The 22,587-nt window shown below is 46.8% G+C and overlaps 1 protein-coding gene across 1 annotated transcript in view; it reads left to right on the top strand.

Annotated features, from left to right (window-relative positions):
- The first annotated feature begins 225 nt into the window (after nucleotides 1–225).
- LOC144781528 (solute carrier family 22 member 20-like) overlaps nucleotides 226–22,587 on the top strand; it is a 160,373-nt gene continuing 138,011 nt past the window's right edge. Inside the window, exon 1 of the mRNA XM_078660427.1 lies at nucleotides 226–258. The gene's annotated coding sequence lies outside the window, so the exon portion shown is untranslated. The remainder of the gene's footprint in view (nucleotides 259–22,587) is intronic.

Genomic DNA, 22,587 nt, shown 5'->3' with positions numbered 1-22,587 from the left:
GGCACCGAAAGGCCTCCTTCAGCAAGTCAGCCTACTCTTTATATCTCCTTTAAGCTCCTTCTCTTGAGAAATATTTCATTGTCTTGCGTGACGTCACGCCCTTTCACCTGAATGATTGTGAAATATGGCGGGGTTCTCATTGGTAAGCCTGTAACCTGTCTGCTTATATAATGAGAGCCGCAGACTTCGTGAGATGTAAGCATCCTGGTGCCTAGTACGTTTGGACCCCCCAATCAAGTGCAGGTGGATTTCAGTCAGGTGAGTGCGGGTGACTGAGTGGGTTGGAGCTTTGCAGGGGGTACCAGGATAGTGAGACTGCACATAGAATCAGATTGGATCCAGTGTTCATTCTGTCAACCAAGGCAGAACAGGTCTTTACCGACCCAACCAGTAATTTAAGTGTCAGCAAAACACAGTCATGGAAGGCTCTCTGTGATCAGGCTGCTTCTGATGGAATGTGTTTGCAGAGGCAAAAGTTGAGTGTGGCCCCTATAAGCTAGCAGCTCCTATAGGCAAAACCACAGGGTATCTGACTAGAGTCATGGGTCGATGGAAACGGAGTCTTCTGTTCCGCTATAGGGCTGGCACAGTGAAATATTTGCTGTGCGTCCCAGTGGTTTGGATTCTTTACCTAGTCCCTGCGACGGAAACTCAGGGCAAACAATGTTGCATTTTACGCTTTTCTGTGTTTTTTATGCTATATATTCAAGGCATTTTCCGATTCCCTTTTTTAAGGAATTTATGTATTAAGAATTTGAGGGATGCATTGAATATGCTTTTTAATGTGGTGGATGAGGAGGAAACAACTCACTTGGGTGCCTTTTTAAAAGCAGCTGTTAAAGCCCGTCGCACCATGATCACTTTATATTATAGATCTGCAACTAGTTTTGAAGTTCTGGATTTTATGTTTCATATACTTTTGATGGGGGAGTGTAATTCTTAATTATTGAATGCTTTTTATGTACCTGTTTTTAACATCTTTTATTGCATGTATTTACCTGATTGGCATTGCGCGTTCATGAGTCAAACTTGTATTAGAATGAAGTATTGAATGAATCAGTAATTAAATGATCAATGAATCAGTTGAGAATGACTGTGCGGCACCCGAGCAGCTATGTCAGTGTGAGTGAGTGTCAGCATTGTAGAAGGTGGATCCAGGTGAGAGCTGATGAGCGCGTGGGACCTTACATGAGTGTGTGCAAGTGTGCAGGCAGGTGCACATGGATTAGTTTTAGTGTATCTGACGGGCATACGGAGAACCAGATGCCTATGTGTAAGGGTGCGTGCCCTGTACTTGCAGAGCTCCGGGAGTATGCAGTACCATCGTGAGAGTGCATGAAAATGGGCAAGGGGGCCCCAGTGGCTACTAAGTAGTTATGGGATTTGTGCAGGTGGGCATATAATGCTTCGTTCTTCTTCGGCCCGACTAGTGAAGGTGCCAAGATTTAGGAAAGTCAGGTCAGGGGGTAGATCCTTTGGAGTGGCAGCAGCAAGACTGTGGAACCAACTTCTCTGGGAGATTAGGCAAATCAGGGAACTTCTCCCCTTTAGGAGACGCCTAAAAATCTGGCTGTTCCCTACGAACTAGCTGGTCGACGCCTGCCTCTGACTCACCTCCACTTTTGAGCTGCTTAGCGCCAGGATGCCTGCAAGGTGATAGTGCGCTCTACAAGTTACATAAATAAAAAATAAATAAATAAATAGAGGTTAATGTGGGTGAGGGGGCTAAACAGGTCCATTAACGTCATTGTGTGACTGCGAGGGGTCTAAGCAGATAGACTCAGTTGAGTGTGCATGTCTGTGTGGGGGCCCTTGTGAGATGGGCCCAGGAGCTTGTGCACCTGTGAGCTAAGGGTTGGAAGAGGTGGGCGAAGAGTGCTGTTCACTAGTGCACTTGAGTATGTGATGTATGTGAACTTGAGAAAGCAAATCGAGATGGACATAAGACTCAAGATGGGCACGTGCGAGTGGGCTCAAGAAAGGGTGAGTGAGCATGCAGGGACTGGGGAGGTAGACACATGTGGGTGTGGCTATGAATGACCTCAAGAGCTGAGTCCAGGTGAATGTGGATTAGCTTCCATTTTGCTTCAGCAGCAGTGGCAGATGGTGACCTTAAAAAGTGGTGGTGCACCATCACTGGCTCGAATTCCAGTGAGCAAGCCTGGCTTCTTTTCTAAGGGTTTGAGGAGTTTGTTCACACTCTCTTGCAATCAGCCTTATACTATCAATCATTCTCACTAAGTCTCACCTAGCCATACCTAGTGTCACTGACTCTCACAGTTTCACTCATTCTCACTCTAACCTACTCAGTATAGCTAATTCTCACTTAGTCTCACCCAGTCCCACTCATTCTGAATTACTCAGTCTCACTGTAACACATTCATTCTCACTCAGTCTCCCTCTGACTGATTCAACCAGCTGCACTCTTTCCAGTTCACTCATTCTTACTAAGTCTCGCTCATACTTATTAAGTCTCACTCCGTCCCATACATTCTCACTCATTCTGACTCACTGATAGACTCAGTCTCATTCAGACTCACTCATTTTCACCTATTCTCACTCATGATCAGTCAGCTTCAGTCATTGTCACTCAGTGTCACTGAATGTCACTCTTTCTTACTGACTCCCACTCATTCTCACTCACTCAGTCTCAATCTGTCTCACTCAGCCTTACTCATTCTCACTGTCTCACTCACTCTGACTCAATAACTCTCTCTGTTTTTCACTCTGACTTGATTTCTCACTCATTCGCGACTCACTCAGTCTCACCCTGACTCACTAAGACTCACACACAGTAACACTCACTGTCATACCCCCTTAGTCATGTTTATCCTGACTCTTACTCTCACTCATTTGAACTCATAATCCCTCACTCTAACTAACTCTTTTACTGACTCACTCTCACTTTCACTCGCACAGACATACAGACATGCTCACACGCACACTCTCTCACAGACACGCACTCTCACCCATAAGCGCACACCATGTAAAAGCTTTCATGCTTACCTTTCTGACCCTGCAGGTCCTGTTTGGGTTGTTGCTTATTTCTGATTCTAGTAGAAGGTTTCAGCCTCTTTCTCTGTCAGCCTCACCCACACTATTCCAACTCAATGACGATGGGGGAAATGGTGGGTGACAGGCTGATGGGTGTGTATCTGCGGGCACAGCAGGGCTTAAGACTGCAGCGCCCATGGCTACCTTTAGCAGTGAAGGCTTCGCACGTCACAGATGGGAGCGGCACTCAGGTGTGCCAGCGCCCTGAGGCCAGGGCTGGGATTTCTCAAACTCTGAGCAATCTCTTGGATGGCAGCGGGAATGCCTTCGTGATTTATCTCAGGAGTGAATAACATATTATCGTTCACTCTTGGCATGATAGAAACGTGCCAGAGAACAGGGAGGCATAGCTCTGGAGCCCATAAGAAAGAGCCGCCCTTAGCAGGTGACTCAGGTGAATAAAACAGCATGCACCGTAGGCATGGCATGATTAGGCTGACGTAGATGACGAGAGTGACTGCCTGAATGGCATCTGGGTAGGCACGGAGATCCTGGGTCCTCCCATCAGCATTTATTATTTATTCAAGAGTTTTATATAGCGCTGGCTAGACCCGGAGGTATCAGAGCGCTTTACATGAGGTTCCACAAAAATTACAATTACAAGATTACATCAGTTCCAATTTACATCAGTTGCTAGACAAACAATTGCAAGAGACATAGAAGACGAAATAATTGAAGTGTAGAGGGGAAGGGGGGAAGGGTAAAGGGATAGGAGGGAGATACGGCATAGAGACGAAAGGAAAGTCTGTCCAAAGTCCGGCTGGGTCGAGGGGAAGTCCCAAAACCCATCTCCTATGGAAAAAGGGCACAGCGCAGGCAGCAGCAGCATCAGTGCAAGCTTCACTGGTGCAACGAATGGATAAATCACATGTAGCAGAGATGCAACCTTCAATCGGACATAGGATACATGTTGAGGCAGCAGTGCAAGCTTCACTATCAAATAGAACAGGCAGAGCACAGGTGGCAGCATTGCAACATCCTGACCCAGAAGTAAGGGCAGGCAGCAGCGCTGCAACATCCTCAAACATACATTGAATAGGCAGAGCACAGGTAGCAGCAGTACAGCAACCTGGCTCGTGCACTCATACCCAAGAGAGAGAGAGAGCACTGACAGGAGCAGCAGTATCGGCCGGTGTTGTGGATTAGTGGCGAGGCGAGGAGGCATAGGGGTCACGGGTCGACAAAATAAAAAAAAGAAATGTAAAAAACAACGTACCTTCAGCCGGCCACGTCGCGCTCTTCAGCTGCTCTACTCCAGGCACAGGCTCCCAGGGTCCACTGCGGCTAATCCTGACGCTGGTCTCATGTAATGAGAGCAGTGTCAGGATTGGCCTGAGTGCTCTGAATCTGCGCTCCCAGTGAGACTGGGAGCCTGTGCCTGCTGTGCAGCTCCGGTCTGAGACAGCTTCAGTGCGCATGACGGTTTGGCTGGCCTGATACGGCCGGCCAAACTGTCAGCGGCACTGATCACAGTGCTCACCACTCCTCCTGCAGCCTGTCGTCTTACTTGGCCCCGCCCCAAAGACTCGGCAGGAAAGGAAAAATAAAATGATAATAGACATTTTTATTATCTTTTTATTTTTACTTTCCTGCCGTTTTGATGCAGCTGGCGGGGGGCGACGCTCCTCTACCATAGCGGAGGAAGCGCCACTGCGGTATCTCCCTGACACATACACAGGAAAAATAGAGCACAGACAGAAGCAGTACAACATCCTGACACCGACACGGTAGCAGCACGCACGCAGCAGCAGCGCAACAACGTCACATGTACACAGAGAACGCAGAGCAGAGCAGCGACAGAGATGTACAACAAAACGTACGGTACAGGTGGTAGAAGTGTAACGTCCTGACACACGCACACACAGAAGCCGAGTGGAGGCACCAGCAATGCAACAACCTGACACATGCACAGAAGAAGCAGAGCACAGGCAGCTGGACAACAAGGTGATGCATAACCAGAAAAAGTATAGTACAGACAACAACAGTGCAATAGCCGACATAATCACAGAAGTAGAGCGCAGGCAGCAGCAGTGCAACAACCTGACACTTACAAAGAAGAACCGCAGAGGCGGCGCGTCCTGAAATACACACAGAAGTAAAGCACATCTTGCAGCAATTCAACATCGTGACATGGACACAGAAGTAGAGCAAGGGTAGCAGTAGTAGTGCAACATTTTGCAGAAATGCAACAACTTGTGACATACTAAGAAAAAGTAGAGCACAGCCTGCATAAGCAAAACATCCTAACACTTGCACAGACGTAGAGCACAGGCAACAGCAGTGCAACATCCTGCAGCAGTGCAACAACTTGAGACATACTAAGAAAAAAAGGAGAGTACAGCCTGCATAAGCAAAACATCCTAACACTTGCACAGACGTGGAGCACAGGCAGCAGCAGTGCAACATACTGCAGCAGTGCAACAACTTGAGACATACTAAGAAAAAGTAGAGTACAGCCTGCATCAGTGCTACATTCGAACACTTACACAGACGTAGAGCACAGGCAGCAGCAGTGCAAGAAAATGATGCCTACACAGAAATAGAGCACACACAGGAGCAATGCAAAATCTTGAAGCCCACATAAAAAACGGAGTGTGCAGGCAGCAGCAGTATAACATCCTGACACAAACATAGAAGTAAAGCACAGGCAGCAGCAGTGCAGCAACCTGACGCGTACACAGAAGAAGCGAAGCACAGACATCAGAAGGGCAACATTGTGACATATGCACAGAATAAAGTGTAGCACAAGCAACCACACTGCCATATCTTGATATGTACACAGAGGTACAGCGCCACCAGCAGCTGTGCAACAACCTGACACGTACAAAGAATAAGTACAGCAAAGGTGGCAACAGTGCCATGTCCTCACACACACACAGATGTAGAGTGCATGAAGCAGCAGTGCAACAACCTGACACATAAACCGCAGTAGAGCAAAGGTAGCAACATTGCAACAGTCTGACACATACACACAAAGAGGTAGTATACAGCAGCAGCAGTGCAACATCCTGACACAAACACAGTAGCAGAGCACAGACACCAGAAGGGCAACATTGTAACAAAGAGAAAAAGTATAGTACAGGCAACAGCAGAGCAATAGCCTGACATATACACAGGAGTGGAGCACCGACAGTAGCAGTGCAACATCCTGACACAAACACAGAAGCAGAGCAAGGACAACAGAAGGGCAACATTGTAACAAAGAGAAAAAGTATAGTACAGGCAACAGCAGAGCAATAGCCTGACATATACACAGAAGTGGAGCACAGACAGTAGCAGTACAATATTGTGACATATACACAGAATAAAGTATAGCTCAAGCAAACGTACTGCCATATCCTGGCATGTACAACACAGAGGTACAGCGCCGCCAGCAGCTGTGCAACAACCTGACATGTACAAAGAAGATGTACAGCAAAGGTGGCAACAGTGCAATGTCCCGACATGCACAGAGATGTAGAGTGCATGAAGCAGCAGTGCAACAACCTGACACATAAACAGCATTAGAACAAAGGTAGCAACAGTCTGACACATACACACAAAAAAGTAGTGTACAGGCAGCAGCAGTGCAACATCCTGACACAAACACAGAAGAAGCAGAGCACAGGCAGCAGAAGGGCAACATTGTAACACAGATACAGAGAAAATGTATAGTACAGGCAACAGCAGTGCTATAGCGTGACATACACACAGAAGTGGAGCATAGACAGTAGCAGTGCAACAACCTGACACGTATACAGAAGAAGCAGAGTACAAGCAGCAGAAGGGCAACATTTTGACATATATACAGAATAAAGTATAGCATAAGCAAACGCACTGCCATATCCTGGCATGTACTCAGAGGTACAGCACAAGGTGGCAACAGTGCAACATCCTGACACGCCTAGAGATGTAGAGTGCATTAAGCAGCAGTGCAACAACCTGACATATAAACAGCAGTAGAACAAAGGTAGCAGGAGTACAACATTCTGACACATACACACAAAAAAGAAGAGTACAGGGTTGAAGCAGAGCATAATCCTGGCACATACACAAGTAGAGAACAGGCAGCAGTGCAACAATCCTGACGTGTACACAGAAGAAGCAGAGCACAGGGAGAAGCAGGGCAACATCCTGACATCAACAAAGAAGGAAAGCACAGGCGGCAGCAGTGCATCCAGACTGGTCCACAGAAGCTGAGCACAGGCAGAAGCAGTAAAACCACCTGATGCAGCACAACAACCTGACACGTACACAAAAGAAGTAGAGCACAGGCAGCAGCAGGGAAAGAGCCGGACACATACACAGAGGTACAGCTCAGGCATAATCAGTTCACGTTGTATTCGCATTCAAGCAAAATCAGTGCATTATTCCCCAAGTGTCAGTAGAACATTGGCAAGGGCAGAGAAAACTTTACACTGAAAAGAGATGGTCCCACATAGAACTGCTGAACACCCAATATTGATGCACCCTTCTATCGCTCACATAAAAGGTACAACACAGACAGTAGCAAGGCAAACTTCATTCATACACAAAACATGTAGCCTACAATCAATTACAGAGCAAGCTTAATTCCTACACAGAACAGGTATAGGTCAAGCAGCAGCAGTGCAACATTCCCACCTGTACCGATCAGGGAGGTACAGCATTGCCAATAGCAGTACATGCTTGCTACACAAAAAGAACAAATGCTGCAAGGGCTACCGATTCACTTGCATATCAAGCACATAGAGAACAGAAAGCAGCAGGGCAAGCTTCACTTACCCCCATAAAGGGTACAGCAAACAAGTACAAGATTCACGTACATCCATAAAAGGTACAGCAAAGAACTGCAAGCTTCACTTACCACCATAAAGGGTACAGCAGAGAAAGGCAAGATTCATTCACACCCATAAAGGGCACAGCAAAGCAGTGCAAGCTTCACTTACACCCATAAAGGGCACAGCAATTGCAGCAGATGTGCATGCACCCCTCGCAAACAGAAAAGGTAATGCACAGGTGGAAACAGCTTTCCTCAAGAGCAGATACAGCCAAGGGAGCAGCAGCAGTGCACTCTTTCTACAGAACAGGTAAAGCCCTGTCATTTCCTCACACACACAAGGTAGAGCCAGTCTAGCCCTTTTCATCACACCAGGTAGGTACAGCCAGGGTTAGATGGGCATACAGGGTAACCAGGCAGTGCCCAGAGGGCTGGTCTGACAGGTCAGTGTGGGGACAGGGTTTCGGAGGTTTTGGGCCTGTCTTATGGCCTGCCGGGATGGTTTTCACTCAGGAATTCCCTGATAATAAAACAACAACTGCCTACAGCAAACTCAAATTAATGCAGTCTTCCATACCTTGCACAAAACTTAAACGGCATGTTGTGCAAGTTCAACCCCCCCCCTCAATTTGTAAACATGGGCCCCCTTTTTTATTTTCTTAAATCACTAATGAAGGGGTCACTTTTATTTCCGAGCCTGGGCCTATTTTCTGTCCCTGGGAACAGCAGCAGTACATATGTTCATTCAGATGTAGTGCAGACATGGCACAGGACACGCAGTGTAAACATCCCTCATGGATTCAACTAATAAAGCCAGGCAGCCCCAGTGCAAGCTTACACCCAACATCTACAGTACACTTAGAAATGGCAGTGGATGCTGACTGCGTCCATGCACACATATATACAGCACCACACTTCTTTGAAAAAAACTCCAGTGCAGCTGACCAAAGTTCTGCACCTCAGCTTCTTAAGTAAATACATCAAATATATTGTCCGTGCAATCTCATCCGGAGTATGCCGCACATATACTCCACTGGAAACGAGATAAGAAGATTCAAGGACGAAAGGGGGTGCCGCTCGCAGCCGTGGACTTAAGCGCTTCGTGACCCTGTTTCCCTGCCCGCATTTTATAACCCTGGGACACTGTTTTTAACCAATTGTACCGGATACCTTGCCGATTGAAGGGATTGAGGACCGGAGGAATCACAGCCAAGCTTGCGGTGGGAGCGGGACTGCGAGGACCAGCAGTCTGTGCGGGAGCACATCGGCTGCACCTGCTTCCTCTTCCCGCCCCCTTCACACAGCACTTAACGGATAGCGGCCCCCGCTTCGCGGGTGCCGCTCGCAGCCGTGGACTTAAGCGCTTCGTGACCCTGTTTTCCTGCCCGTATTTTATAACCCTGGGACACTGTTTTTAACCAATTGTACCGGATACCTTGCTGATTGAAGGGATTGAGGACCGGAGGAATCACAGCCAAACTTGCCGTGGGAGCGGGACTGCGAGGGCCAGCAGTCTGTGCGGGAGCACATCGGCCGCACCTGCTTCCTCTTCCCGCCCCCTTCATTAACTATATATTCAACGACGGATCCGCGTATCGCGGTACGCACGCAGGACGGGCGCCGGGCGAAGCCCGGGCCAAGGGCGGGCCCGTTTTAGCCCGTTATAGCCCGGTAGAGACCGGACCGGGCCACCCCTCTGGCCCCTTTTTATTGGAAAAGCACACCTAGACTCTGAGTTCTCCGAGTGCTCCGCTTCGCGGGAGATTTAGACACCCCAGGATCAACGGACCATGACAACAAGGGAGACACGGAGTAAAGCAACGGCTATGTCCATCATGGCCACAGGTACTTTGGATAGTTTCTTTATCAGAGCTAATACTGTTGTAAATAATGAACTGTCGGCCCTAGAAAGACAGATAGCAGATGGCACTGAATGTACTAGCCACCCCCAACCTCGAACTCTAAATACTGCACCCCCAGAGTTAATGGAAGCCTCTCACCTATCCCTTTTGGATAGTATTGACCAAACTATTGATGCTGTCTTACAACAACTAAGGTCTTCCTCAACCTCTCAACATGACTCTCAACAATCTATACTCGAAATCACCCCGCCTCCAACATCTGATCCAGCTCTGAACCAGAGTGAAGGGAGTGAAACAAATCTACATCATGTACGGGGCCTTCGAGAGGGTGCTATTCCTAAAAGGAAAAGAACTAGACAATCTAAGGTGGTTAAAAGGGCAAAACTGGATCATGCCTCTAGTACTGTTGTTAATATCCCGGACATAATGGAACCCTCTTCTCTCACGACTGTTAAGGAAATTGTGACTCCAATACAGCCTTCCCAATTGCCTGTGGTTGGGGAGGCGGGTCCATTCATTTTTGGTGAGGGGTCTTGTGGGGGGGGGATCAGTCTACATCACTTATTGCCAATGTTATGTGGAAGATTTTAGAACCCATTCTTGTGCGACTCGATTGTATTGACATCAGGTTGCAAGCAATTGAAAATGGCACTGTGGCATTGAAGGAACAACTAAGAACCTTGGGTAATAGCTCTTATGTAAGACTAACGAATGTGGGGAGTTTCCCTCACTCTAATTCAGCTACTATCCCAGCCACAGGACTTACTACATCACCTATGACAATAGCTGTACCTATAGTTAGTCCTCCCACCTCTGTCCCTGCCCCACCGAGGCAAGTCCCCCAGGCGCCCCTAGTGTGGAAATCAAAGCTACCCGTGACAACAATCCCACCAAGGCAAGAAAAAACTCAAACTCAAACCAAGATCGCCGACCGCCCTGCCCAGAATGCCCCCTCTTTAGATCGCTCACACATAGTCAATCTCCCTCCAGAGGCGGCAGCCCATACAGTAATCCTGGCCGGAGTACCGGAACTCTCCACCTCTGTACCAGAACCCTTTGATTCCTTAAGAAACAAGGTGATTAGCTGGCTAAACATCCACAGACCTTTGCCACCAAATTTAAGAGGGTAAGTACTAATGGTCAGGCGGGTTCCTTGGGTCGGGCATACAAGAAAGGAGATTAACGGTGATTGTATTCTGGTAACTTTCAGGGGTTCTCTGATTGCTCCGCATATTACTAACTGGCTGGGCAGTTCGGGAAATACCATGATCCAATTGCTACCACTGTACTTTTTTTATCCGCCTAGAAATCATAACCCGCATCCTAGGGTCATTGATGGTTGGACTAAGGTGGGTTTTGCCATTGATGGTGCTAGCTATAGGCCCACACGACACGAAACGCCAATGCAGAGTCACTATCTCCATCCCAATAGGTACAGTTGTCTCGAAGAGGTGGATTGACTGCATCGAGATGTATCTAAGGGAGGAAGCAATAGGGTGGTGCCTTCTGCAGTAGTACTAGAGATTGCTCCGGATATCACTGACACAGAAAATTCCCCTGTTGTCCCTGTCCTTACTCAACCGACGACTATCATTGTTTCAGAATCCCGTACAGATTCTTCTAAAATCGCCTCTGATTCCCATCTATTAAAAATTCTTTCCTGGAACATAGCGGGTCTAACTAATAAATTGGCTTGCCCAGACTGGGGTTCATACATTGATTTGAATGACATATGCTTGTTCCAAGAAACATGGGCACGGGAGGAACAACATCGTTTGGGATTCACTTCATTTTCGGTTGCTGCTAAATGGGCAGGTAAAGGTCGCCCGTCCGGGGGGTTAACAATTTGGGTGGCAACTCATTTGGGCTGTAGTGTTAAAACCATGGACACAGCCACAGATGATGTCCAGTGTCTAATCTTGGAATGGTTGAATGGTTTTAGACTGGCAGTGGTTAATGTCTACTCAAGACCTGTGAGTGCCTCGTCCGAGTCTGGAACCATTGAGGAATTATCCTCCTTTTTATCTAGCATACCCGAGGGTCTTATGTATGTGGTCGACGGTCTGTTAGATGCTATAAATCAGGAGGAGGATGATGTCTGGGAAATCCCACAAGTATCAGGTCCCCCAGTAAGAGTATGGACCCCTCTAGCTCTACAAATTACTTCACTGATGTAGACTCATTCGTTAAGGGCGTGCAACGGGCGTTTAAAGTCTGATATACCACCTGCCTTCACTTTCAATCAGTTAGGGAGGAGGGCACGCCTTGATTACATTTTTGTGGAGTGCAGGGCTTGGAAAAGAATCCTAGATTTTAGGGTCATACAGAGGGGGGAGAGCGACCATAACCCATTAATCCTAGATTTTACAATCCCGGGTCCCGATAGGGCCACTCTATTGCCTCAACCTGATATTCCTAACACGTCCACCCTTTCAAGTAACAGATGCAGGATAAGATGGGACACGTTGGCTAAAAATCCTAACGGTTTGGCCAATTTGTATACCCAGATAATCCCAGTATTGGAGGACGTCGCTGTACTTAAGGAAGAGCACCCTCTGGACTCTTCCTACGAAAAATTGGGAAAACTACACTCTGTATTATTAAGCACGATAAAAGAAATTTTAAATCCCATAGGACCAACTAACGGAGTGCCCCATAGGAACCCATCCTGGTATAATAAGGTGTGTAGGCAGGCGAAAGCTGACCTCCTAGAGGCTCTAAAGCAGAATAACAATAGGGACCTCATAAAAGCCAGGAGACAAGTATATAGGAACCTCATACGTCATGCCAAGGAGGAATGGGAAAGTGAGAAATGGGCAAATTTAACCACTGCACTTGCGGTCAAAGATGCGCGTAAGTTCTGGTTAATTGTGAGTACTGGCTCATCTGACCCAGACCAGGCAGTAACATCTAACATCGCTCCTGAGGTATGGGAACAACATTTTGCTGAGCTTTATAAGGAAGATACCCATGGCACACTTGCCCATACGATGGACATAGTAAGCACTCTGGTCCCTGATCCCCATGACCTTAAGTTTTCTCTAGCTGAGGTCCATGCGGCCATAGTTAAGCTCCCAACGGGAAAAGCCCCAGGGTTGGATAAGGTTCCGGGGGACCTTTATGAACAGGCACCTGAAATATGGGCCCCCTACCTTCAACATTTTTTTTAATGCAGTCCTCAGGGGAATGGCACCTCCCAATACTTGATTGGGAGCCAAGCTGGTCCCAATCTTCAAGAAGGGGTCACCTCTCCTTCCACTCAACTATAGGCCAATCAGCCTAATAGATGTATCTCAAAAACTTTTCCCAAGGCTGATTTTGGACCGTCTTTTAGATTGGGTCGAGGAGGCAGAAATCCTGAGTGATTTTCAGGCAGGCTTCAGAAGGAAAGTGTCCACAACTGACCAGATCTTTAGATTAAACATGCTCTACTGGAAAACAGTCACAGTCCAGGGCGGCTCGCTTTATACTGTTTTCGTTGACCTCCGTGCGGCCTTCGATTTGGTCCCACGGGGGAAACTCTGGAGCGTACTGAGGGATTTAGGCATCCCCCCCCCCCTCTTAAACATGTTATTTTGCCTCCACTCTCATAACTTCGCGAGGATAAGGTGCGGGAGACATGGCATTTTGTCATCTAGCTTCTCCGTTGGCAGGGGGGTAAGGCAGGGTTGCGTTTTGGCACCAACCCTGTTTTGCCTCTTTGTCAACGGAGTAATCAACCACCTGAACTCGGTCCCCAATAGAGACACTCCAAGGCTCGCTGGTGAGGGGATCTCTGCGATTATGTTCGCAGATGATACCCTGTTGCTGGCTAAGACACCAATGGGCATACAGCGAGTCTTGGATGCATTTGTCTCATTTTGTTATGATCGGGGATTGGAAATAAATAAATCCCAAACGAAGTTCATGATTTTTAATTCACCGAAAACAACCCGCCCGAATCCTGCTATAGGAGGTGTTCATTTAGAGAGAGTCCAAACATTTGAATATTTGGGACTAACCCTAAATGAGGATATGACTTGGGTACAACACCAGATCAAAACCCAACTAAAACTCTCCCAAAAAGCAGGTGGGATTCTTAAACTTCTGAAGCAATCAGTCTCCAAACCTATTTCTCCCCCCCTTGAAATCTATAAGATGCAGGCACGGGGAGCGGTGATCTATGGTGGTGAGCTATGGGGCTATAACTGCCACCCTGAAATCAACACTATAGAAAACAGGTTTCTCAGGCAGCTGGTCTCTTTGCCAGCCAGCACACCCCTACTTCCCCTCAGGATGGATTTTGGACTCAGACCCCTTAAAGAAGAATTGGGACTTAAACCCCTTACCTTCTGGAGACTTCTTTGGGTAACACCAGAACTTGCCAGCTACAGGCAAGAGCTCGCAGAACTTCTAAAAACACCAAATGTCTGGAACCTGCCCTGGCTGAAATACATTAGGCAAGAATTCGATAGATTGGGATGTTCTCTATTATGGATGAACCCTGAAGAAGCGTGCAGTGGTCTATCCAGACGGGAATTGGTTAGTCTGTATTATGATAAAAATATGTCTGCCTGCCTAACCAATGCCAAAACTGGAACATTAACGAGATCATTTTTGGGTCAAAAGGACTACTATAAACTAGAGCTTGTTTTTGACATCATTGGCCCTAATGGTCATAGGAAGCTATATCTCCAATGGAGATACGACTCCCTACCGATAAGGGCCCTGACCTCACGCTGGCATCCCAATGCCCCCAGAAACTGCCCTCCTTGTGGTGCCGAAATAGAGTCTGAATTACACATACTATTCTTTTGTCCTTCCTATAAGTACTCTAGGAAGAAGTGGATCATCCCTATCTGCAAAAATGTGGGTATTAGGCAGTGTTCTCACTCCTATCGAATATTAAAAACAGATTTGTCCCCAATTATTGTTTTTGCGGTTACGAAATTCCTGGCTGCCATGTGGAACACTAGAAGGAAAATTTGGAAAAATGAGATGCACTATAATTGTGTAATTTCCTTAAGGTGTTCTGTGGTCTGTGATGATCTGAGGACTTCTTCGGGGGCTAGTCCTATGATTTGTGGTTTGACAATGTATTTTAAATAACTTTAACACCGGAACATATTTTCTTTTAACAATTATATTGATATATGATGTTTTATTGTGCACTCTTTTATGGCATTGTCTTTGTCAAAATAAAGATGAAATAAATTGATAAATTGAAAGGATGGTGCACCAGAGAGAAGCCCGAATTTTTCAAATGTATTCCAAAATATATTCTTTAGTAGGTCTTCAGTTTAAAATTTTTGGACAACAGCCAACGCGTTTCGTTCCGAGAGGAACTTTGTCAGGGCATAAATAACTATGTCTGGTAGCCCTCAACATTTATCCTACGGTCAGTGGTTTCCTCAAGGATTATTATTGAATATGTACCGAATTTCTTTCTCAGTTTGGATTCGTAAATCTTCTGCCCGCTTCGGCATCCCACTGACTTGCCACTCTATTAATCCATGCGTGAGGTAAAAAACAAATCCTTCAAGTACATCAACAGAAATCACGTCTGAGTTATAAAAATGTCCGGGCATCATTATAAATGCCAAAAAGTCCTCGTCAGTGTTGGCGTACCACACCAATTGACCCGTAATCCGACTATCGGTGAGAGAACGCCATTCCTAGCAAGTTTAAATCGCAACTACCGGCCATGTGATACAGGTGTTTCACATGGCCGGTAGTTGCCCCCATTCTCCAAAGCTGAAGACGAGTGTAATATACCCTGTGGAGGTATTTAACGTGGATTAATCTATATCTGGTAGAGGGCTAGCCAACGCCTCGGCCCAGTCGTCATCTGTGAGGGACGGCATAGCAGCTGCCCATGCCTCCCGGGTTTTGTGAATAGTGGTCTTGGAATGTGTATTGAGCGTCTGGTAAATTTGCCAGATTTTGTGGGCCCCAAGATCCCACATCAGCAGGCGGCCCTCCAGCGGATGGAACTTGGGTAGAGACTCTAGCTGCTGAATCAGGGGAGGGTCAAGGCCTGACGAAGCTGCAGAGAGCGATGGAACTGCAATTTGTGAAGGTCAAAATAAGACTGCAGCCTTTGAATGGATTTAAGAGTGGTTCCCTGCATAATGTTCCCAAGCGTAGATATACCAATAAGGTCCCACTGGCAAAATCCCATGAGCACCAAAACCGGCCGTAGATGAGTACCCTGCCAGAGGGGAGTGGCGCCCGTCAGCTTACCTCACCAGCCCGTGGACCGAACCACCCGCCTCTATGTCAGCATGACTATCCGGCAAGCTGGAGGAAGCGTATCCAGGGAAGAGCTGCTGTATAAGAACTAGAGCAAAGGAGTACCTGCCATGGCAATCTGCTCCACGGCGTAGGCCGGGTCCGTATAGGAACTGTACCACCACTCATTAATCGCCAGGAGGTGTGAGGCATAGTAGTACGTGCGAACGGCTGCAGCCGCGATACCCCTGCAATACGTGGCCTGTGTACACGGTGAGAATGCTACACATCCCCTTGCCAAAGGAATGTATTCAAAAGTGCTTTGAGTTGGGTAAACCACCTCGGGGGGGATAGGGTATGTATAATTCTGGAGCCTATAGAGTAAGCGCGGTAGGGACACCATTTTAAAAATTACAGATCTGCCGTACAACGATAGGGGTAGTTGGGACCAAATCGTCATTTCATCGTGAACGGCCGGGAGTAATGGAGCAATGTTGTGCGTCCAGGCAACGGTGGGACACCCTGAGATATAGACCCCCAGGTACTTAAAGCCAGTTTCTGCGATAATAAGCTCTGAAGACCAGGCTTGGCTCCTCTGTACGCCGTGGATAGGAAACAGCATAGATTGTTATGGGTTGGCGAAGAGACCGGAGGTCTCCCCAAAGATACAGAGAATTTCGAGGACACAAGGCTCCAAGGCCCATGGGTCTGACATGAAGAGCAGGGCATCATCTGTGTAAAGCGCAATTCTGTCTGAATGCCCCAGCGACCAATTCAGTCCCCTAATAAGGGGGTCTTGGCGCACCCACACGGCCAGAGGCTCTATCGCTAAGGTGAATAGGAGCAGAGATCGGGGGCACCCCTGCTGTGTACCCCTACGGACAAGAAAGGGGCCGAGCAACATCCGGCCTCATGAACCGAGGCGGTGAGATCCGTATACAGTATCCTCGCATATGCTATGAACCGGGGGCCCAGGTTGACGGCCTCCAGGAGTTTTAAAAGGTAAGTCCAGCTCAGCGAGTCAAACGCCTTGTCAATACAAGGCTGGTGGCCTCTGCAATAGCATTGTGGGCTTGCCTAATATTGTGTCTGGTGGAGCGCTGTGGCATAAAGCCTGACTGATCTGGGTGTAACAGGTCTTGAAAACAGGTACAAAGGCAGTGGGCCAAAACCTCCCCCAGAGGCTTGGGTTCAAAATTCCGCAATGAAATGGGACGGTATGAGCCTGGTTCCTCCGGGGGACGGCCGGGTTTAAGGAAAACAACAATTTCAGCGTGCCGCCAGTCAAGTGGCAAAATGCGCTGTTCCAGGACTTCGTGCAGTGCCCCAAGTAAGTGGGACCCCCAGGTTCACCATGTGTGGACGCAAAAAGTCGCAGGGGAACCAGTTCGGACCCGGAGCCCGGCCTGGGTGGGCATTAGTCAATGCCGCCTGCAGTTCGTCCAACGTGATAGGGCTATCCAGCAAGTCACGCACTTCATCGGACAATCGGCAAGGGGGGATATCAGAAAGGAATTTGTCTATAAGGAGCTCAACTATCACCTCTCGCTCCTCTATGATAATCTTTAAGTTTAGCTACAGACTGCTTTAGCTGTCTGGCTTGACCTCATATCAGCACATAACAAGCAACACAAACTCACACACCATGGCATAAAGACATGGGATTGCCCTCTTCAGCAATTGGCTCATATAGGTGAGTCCTCTTCAGGCACTGGCTTGTTGGATTGCCCGTCAAATTCTGGGTCAAACTGGCATTTCAAAAATGTGTACATTTTTCTACATTTGAAGCCTACATTTGGTGACGGGAAAAAGTCACCCTCGATAACACATTTTCAACTGTATGCCCAATAATAACACAGTAAAAACTTTCTTTTTGATTTTTTGCTGAAATGTCACCCTTTCATCACAACATGTCCTGCAATATTCCACTGATTCCCAGCTCCAGTAATGCGATTTTCACTGAAGGTTGTTAAGGGCTCGAGGCAGGGGGGAGAGGGCTTGAAAGCGTAACAAGCTGCAAACCTATTTACAAGGGGCGTAACACAAACCGCTGCAGCTCCTGAGGTGCAGGGGGACCCCCACCCCTTCAAGGGCCCCCTCAACCCATCAGGGGCTCCTTAACTCTTCAGGAGGCCCCAATCAGGCCAGGGTCAACGAATATCTGTGAGACATAGAAGACTTGGGGTGGGGGGGAGGTGGCTTACATGCTGCAGGGGGCCCCATCATTTTGCGCTACGCCACTGTCTTCAGCTGCTGACAGCACACCTCACTAGGTACTGCAGGTAGCTGCAGAGTGTAAACAAGGCCTTAACCTCAAGCTTTCAGCTTCGGTTCCCTATAAGCTGTCTGTTTGCCGTACCAGAGACGCACCTTTGCTCGGAGAGTGAGCAGTCTGTGGTGCCCAGCCCCTGCTCTCATTAATGCCTGCATCGGATGAGCAGGGGCCGCGGGGACAGTATATACTACACAAGCCTGACCACAGTCACTCCTGCTTATTTAGTATTCAGTATCCCAGGAGCCCCTCCTCATCTCTCCTGAGGGGGGATGACGAGACACAGGCCTTGAGCAGCATGTATGGTGTGATGCAGCCTAACGCAGGTCCTGGTAATCCACCTTACCCTCAGGGCAGGACACTGCAGGGTTAGGAGCTCTGCTCACCCTTACTTAAGTGCATGAAGCCCACCAGCAATGTGTTTCCTGGGATATAAGTGAAGTGATGGCCTTGCTGCAGTGTTTAGGGTCCATTGTAATGTGCATAGTAAGGCGCATGAAGATCAAAGACACAGGCCCTTTGTATAGTCTACATGGCACATTATGAGGCAGAGAATACCAGCATCTATTTTAAAAATCTTGCCAGGCACTTGACAACTTGGAAGTACCCAATTGAGGCTCACACAGGTAAGAGCGGTGGTGTGGGAAGTGGTAGGGGTGGTGGAACTCGACAGACAACGGGATAAGTAATATTAAATAAATAAAACCACTTACTTTGCGCTCGTGATGTGGCGAGTGCAAAGAAAGTTGTTTTATTTATTTCTTCCACTCTCTATGCCTGCTTGGAAAGATCTTCAAATGGATCCCCACGAGGCCAGAAAGACGGTCATCCACTCACTTGTAAGCAGCAGAATCAACTAGGGCAACGCACTCTACGCCCGGCATCACCCAGCAACTCCCCAAGAAACTGCAGAACAATCATAACGCCTCTGCCAGACTCGTCCTCAACATGCCCTGCTGCAGCCACATCGCCAGACACCTAAGAGACCTCCACTGGCTCCCTGCCAACAAAAGAATCCCGTTAAAGTTCCTCACATACATCTTAAAAGCCCCACACAACACGGGACCTGTGTTCCTCAACCACCACCACACATTACAGGTACCCACCAGGGACATCTCCTCAGCCCAACTGGCCCTAGCTACCGTCCCATGTATCCGCACGACCGTAGCCGGAGAAAGATCCTTCTCGTACCTCGCTGCAAAGACCTGGAACTGCCCCATTTCCAGGAAGGACCTCAAGACCTGGGTCTTCGACTGAACCACAGCGCCTCAACGGACCAGCAGCTCCCCCTCCACCCTCAGCACCGTGAGACCCTTATGGGTGAGTTGTTGCGCATTCAATACACTTGGGGGCTTGAGGAGTTTTAAGGACCTGCGTGAGCCAACTCCTAACCAAATTAATGTCACACAGAAAAGGGGCCACGGGTCCGGATTAGAAGGAGGTTATTTAGCTGTTTGAATGTGCTCTTTCATGCAAAACAGGGGGTTTCCCCTTTCAGGACGGTTCCCCTCACACACAATCATGGCTATGACTTATTTGTCAGCTAGTGCCACAAGTAACTTTGAGTGTTCTTTTTGCTCAGAAATGTACTGTAGGTGTTCGGTTTGATAGGTTTACTGGAGTCTCCCAGTCTTTATCCCAAGGGTTAAAGACGGGAAGACCTTTTGCCCCATTCCTTTCACTCATTCATCCCAGTTTCTGTGACCCTTCTGCATCCAAGACTTATAAGTGACCCAATCACCCTTCTTGCATTCCTTAAAGCCCACCAGGTATTGAGCTAGTGCCAGCACACAGAGCTGCTAGACGCCACCTTTTTTATTTTCTCATGTTGTAGAATCCCACTATCCCTTGGTTCAATGATGGCCTAAGTTCCAGAAGTGGATAGATGAGTCAATAGACCTTGTCTGTGTTGCAGAGTTACGATTCTTAGCTCCAGATGCTAGCTCAAAGTTTTCTAACCAACCTGTATAGCCTCACCTTTGGACTCTGCTGGCTCATTATCACTGATTACAGGGTACAAGTACCAGGACCACAGGGTCTGCAGACTTCTTAGGCAGTGTTACTCAAAGTACATCCTGGGGGCTGTTGCCGCCCTCTGACCTTTTCATGCAGCCCGCTGATGAACAGCAGCACAGCTGTTGTTTACTTGCTGAGCACTAATATTCACAAAGCATTTATTCACAGTTTAAATGAAGTTATGAAGTAACTACGGTGGTGTCCTGCACCACTTAATTTTAGTTAACCTGCAAATAAATACTTGCTCGCTTATTTAACATTTTTTTAGACATCCTTACATAATCATTCAGAACCCCTGCCCCCACACTGCTGGCATCAGTGCGTCCCTTGGTCAAACCACAGACCATACTTTGTGGCCCCTGGGCAAATGTTTGCAAGTAACCATGTCTTAGGGGCTACCTTGGCTGCCTTTTTCCTCAGCCTTCTTCATTTTGAGCTCAAAAGCTATCCTTTCCTTCTTAAGGGCTCTAGCCTTTTTTTACCAATCCTTTCCTTCTTGTCGCTTTTGTCATTCTGTCTCCTTCCGCTTCACTCTATCTCTCTCTGAGTCCTCTCTGGCTCTCTCCTTTCCTCTCTTTAACTGAGTTGTGATTTAGCATAATCTTATTGCTCAAATGCCCCAGATGATGCTTCAGCAAAACCCTTAGCCTTCTGGGGTTCTAGTTTGATCTGCCTGACGTTCAGTGCTTCCGCTATGACAGTGATCCAGCGCCCCTATAGAAATTCTGTCTCAGCAACGCTACCCAACACCAGATACTTACCATTAATCATAAATCACTCACAAGGCCCATTAACCAATGAGACAGATTTTGGGCAACTGAATCATGTGACCTAATTAATCAGAACCTATTCACAAACTATTTACACATTTATATTCATGACCATGGTTTTGCGCATAAAACATTTAATTAAGTCACTAAGGTAAATGGATCAACTAATGGTAACAAGACCATGAATAATCAAGACCAGCTTGTTATTTCCGAATCTTATTTTATTAACTTTATTCAAATAAGTTCATTTTATTATTTCTTTATTAGCAATTTTAGCAGCTTTTATGGAGGAATAGCACATTAGACTGAAGATTCAAAGTAAAATCAATTAGCATGATTTAAGTAAAATAAACAGTTTTCATCACCTAATTTCTATATTCCCTGCCTAAAACTCACTTAACCTAAAGAAATAATCAATGACCCTATTGATCCTTTCGTGCTCCAAAAAGTCCTTCAGCACGACACGCCTTACAGGATTCGGAAAGCGAGAAGCGCCCTCCCTCCAAAGGGGTCAGTTTTTATACCTTTTCTGACTAGCTAAAGTATCTTTATCACACATTCTTTCTGAAAATCTGAACTTCTAATTGGCTGAGCCATATCAGTCCACCATTAGGTCATATTCTCCTGACCAAGTCCGGGGCCTCATCATAGCCCTTATTGTTCTTAGTTTCTCCATCCTTTTTGCTTCCTCAAGAAAGATACATTCTCCGAGCACAAAACTTTTCACTTCCTAATCTTGGCAGGCAATACTGCTTCCTGTCCTTTGAAATGTCACCAAGAACACATTCGACTTGACCACATTTGCTTCTGCATTAAACGTTGTCAGTTCAGCAAAATGCTCTTTTGTCTGTGCATGAGTGAAGGCTTCACTCTGGTCAAGTTTCATATTCTGCAGCACTGCCAACCATTTTCTTAGGCCCATTCGCAAAACTAATGTATAAACAAACACAAGACATCAATTAATGAAAGAATTAGAATTCGTTCTGTTACCCACCCTCCTTTGCTAATTATTAACCCATTAATAAATGTTACCTAGCCAAAGCATTTTAGCAACAAACAGGATTCTTTCTCAAACTTGTGCCACATAAAGACAAAAAGACATAACATAAGCACACACAAATAAGCACATGCCATTAATAAAACAGCCGCATTAATACTGACAAAGACAATAGACAAGGTTAGTTCATTATTTTTCACGTACTTACAGTTGCAACATAGAGCACATATATTGGTCCCTTGTGTCGTGTATGTATTTTAATCTAGGTATTTTATTATGGAAGTTTAACTTTGCGAGTCAAAACAAATATATTTCTGAATCTCGCTCCATCAACTCCCTCATCTGGTGATTTCAAAATCACCAAACTACACCCAAAAATTTAGCAAAATTTTGTTACATGAACATGTTTTGATTTACACTGTATTAGTATTTCTAAAGTCTTGTCTCAGCTGTTTGCCAGCAACTCTCATATTGAGTTCTACGAAACTCTTCCAGTTCTATCTCTCTCTCTTGTTCCTTTCTAAGATTATAAATTCTCTTCTTTTCCCTTAGGTACTTCTTTCTCTTGTGTAACATGCAACTGATCTTCAAAAAAAGTATCACAAAGACTGTAACTAATAAAGGTGTCAGTATTTTGCCTAAGATTGAACTACCTATCTCTTGAAACC

This window comes from Lissotriton helveticus, chromosome 9 (assembly GCF_964261635.1).
Source record: "Lissotriton helveticus chromosome 9, aLisHel1.1, whole genome shotgun sequence".
Taxonomy (NCBI): domain Eukaryota; kingdom Metazoa; phylum Chordata; class Amphibia; order Caudata; family Salamandridae; genus Lissotriton; species Lissotriton helveticus.
The sequence above is the reverse complement of the archived record's forward strand: the minus strand, read 5'-3'. Positions and strand labels throughout refer to the sequence as shown.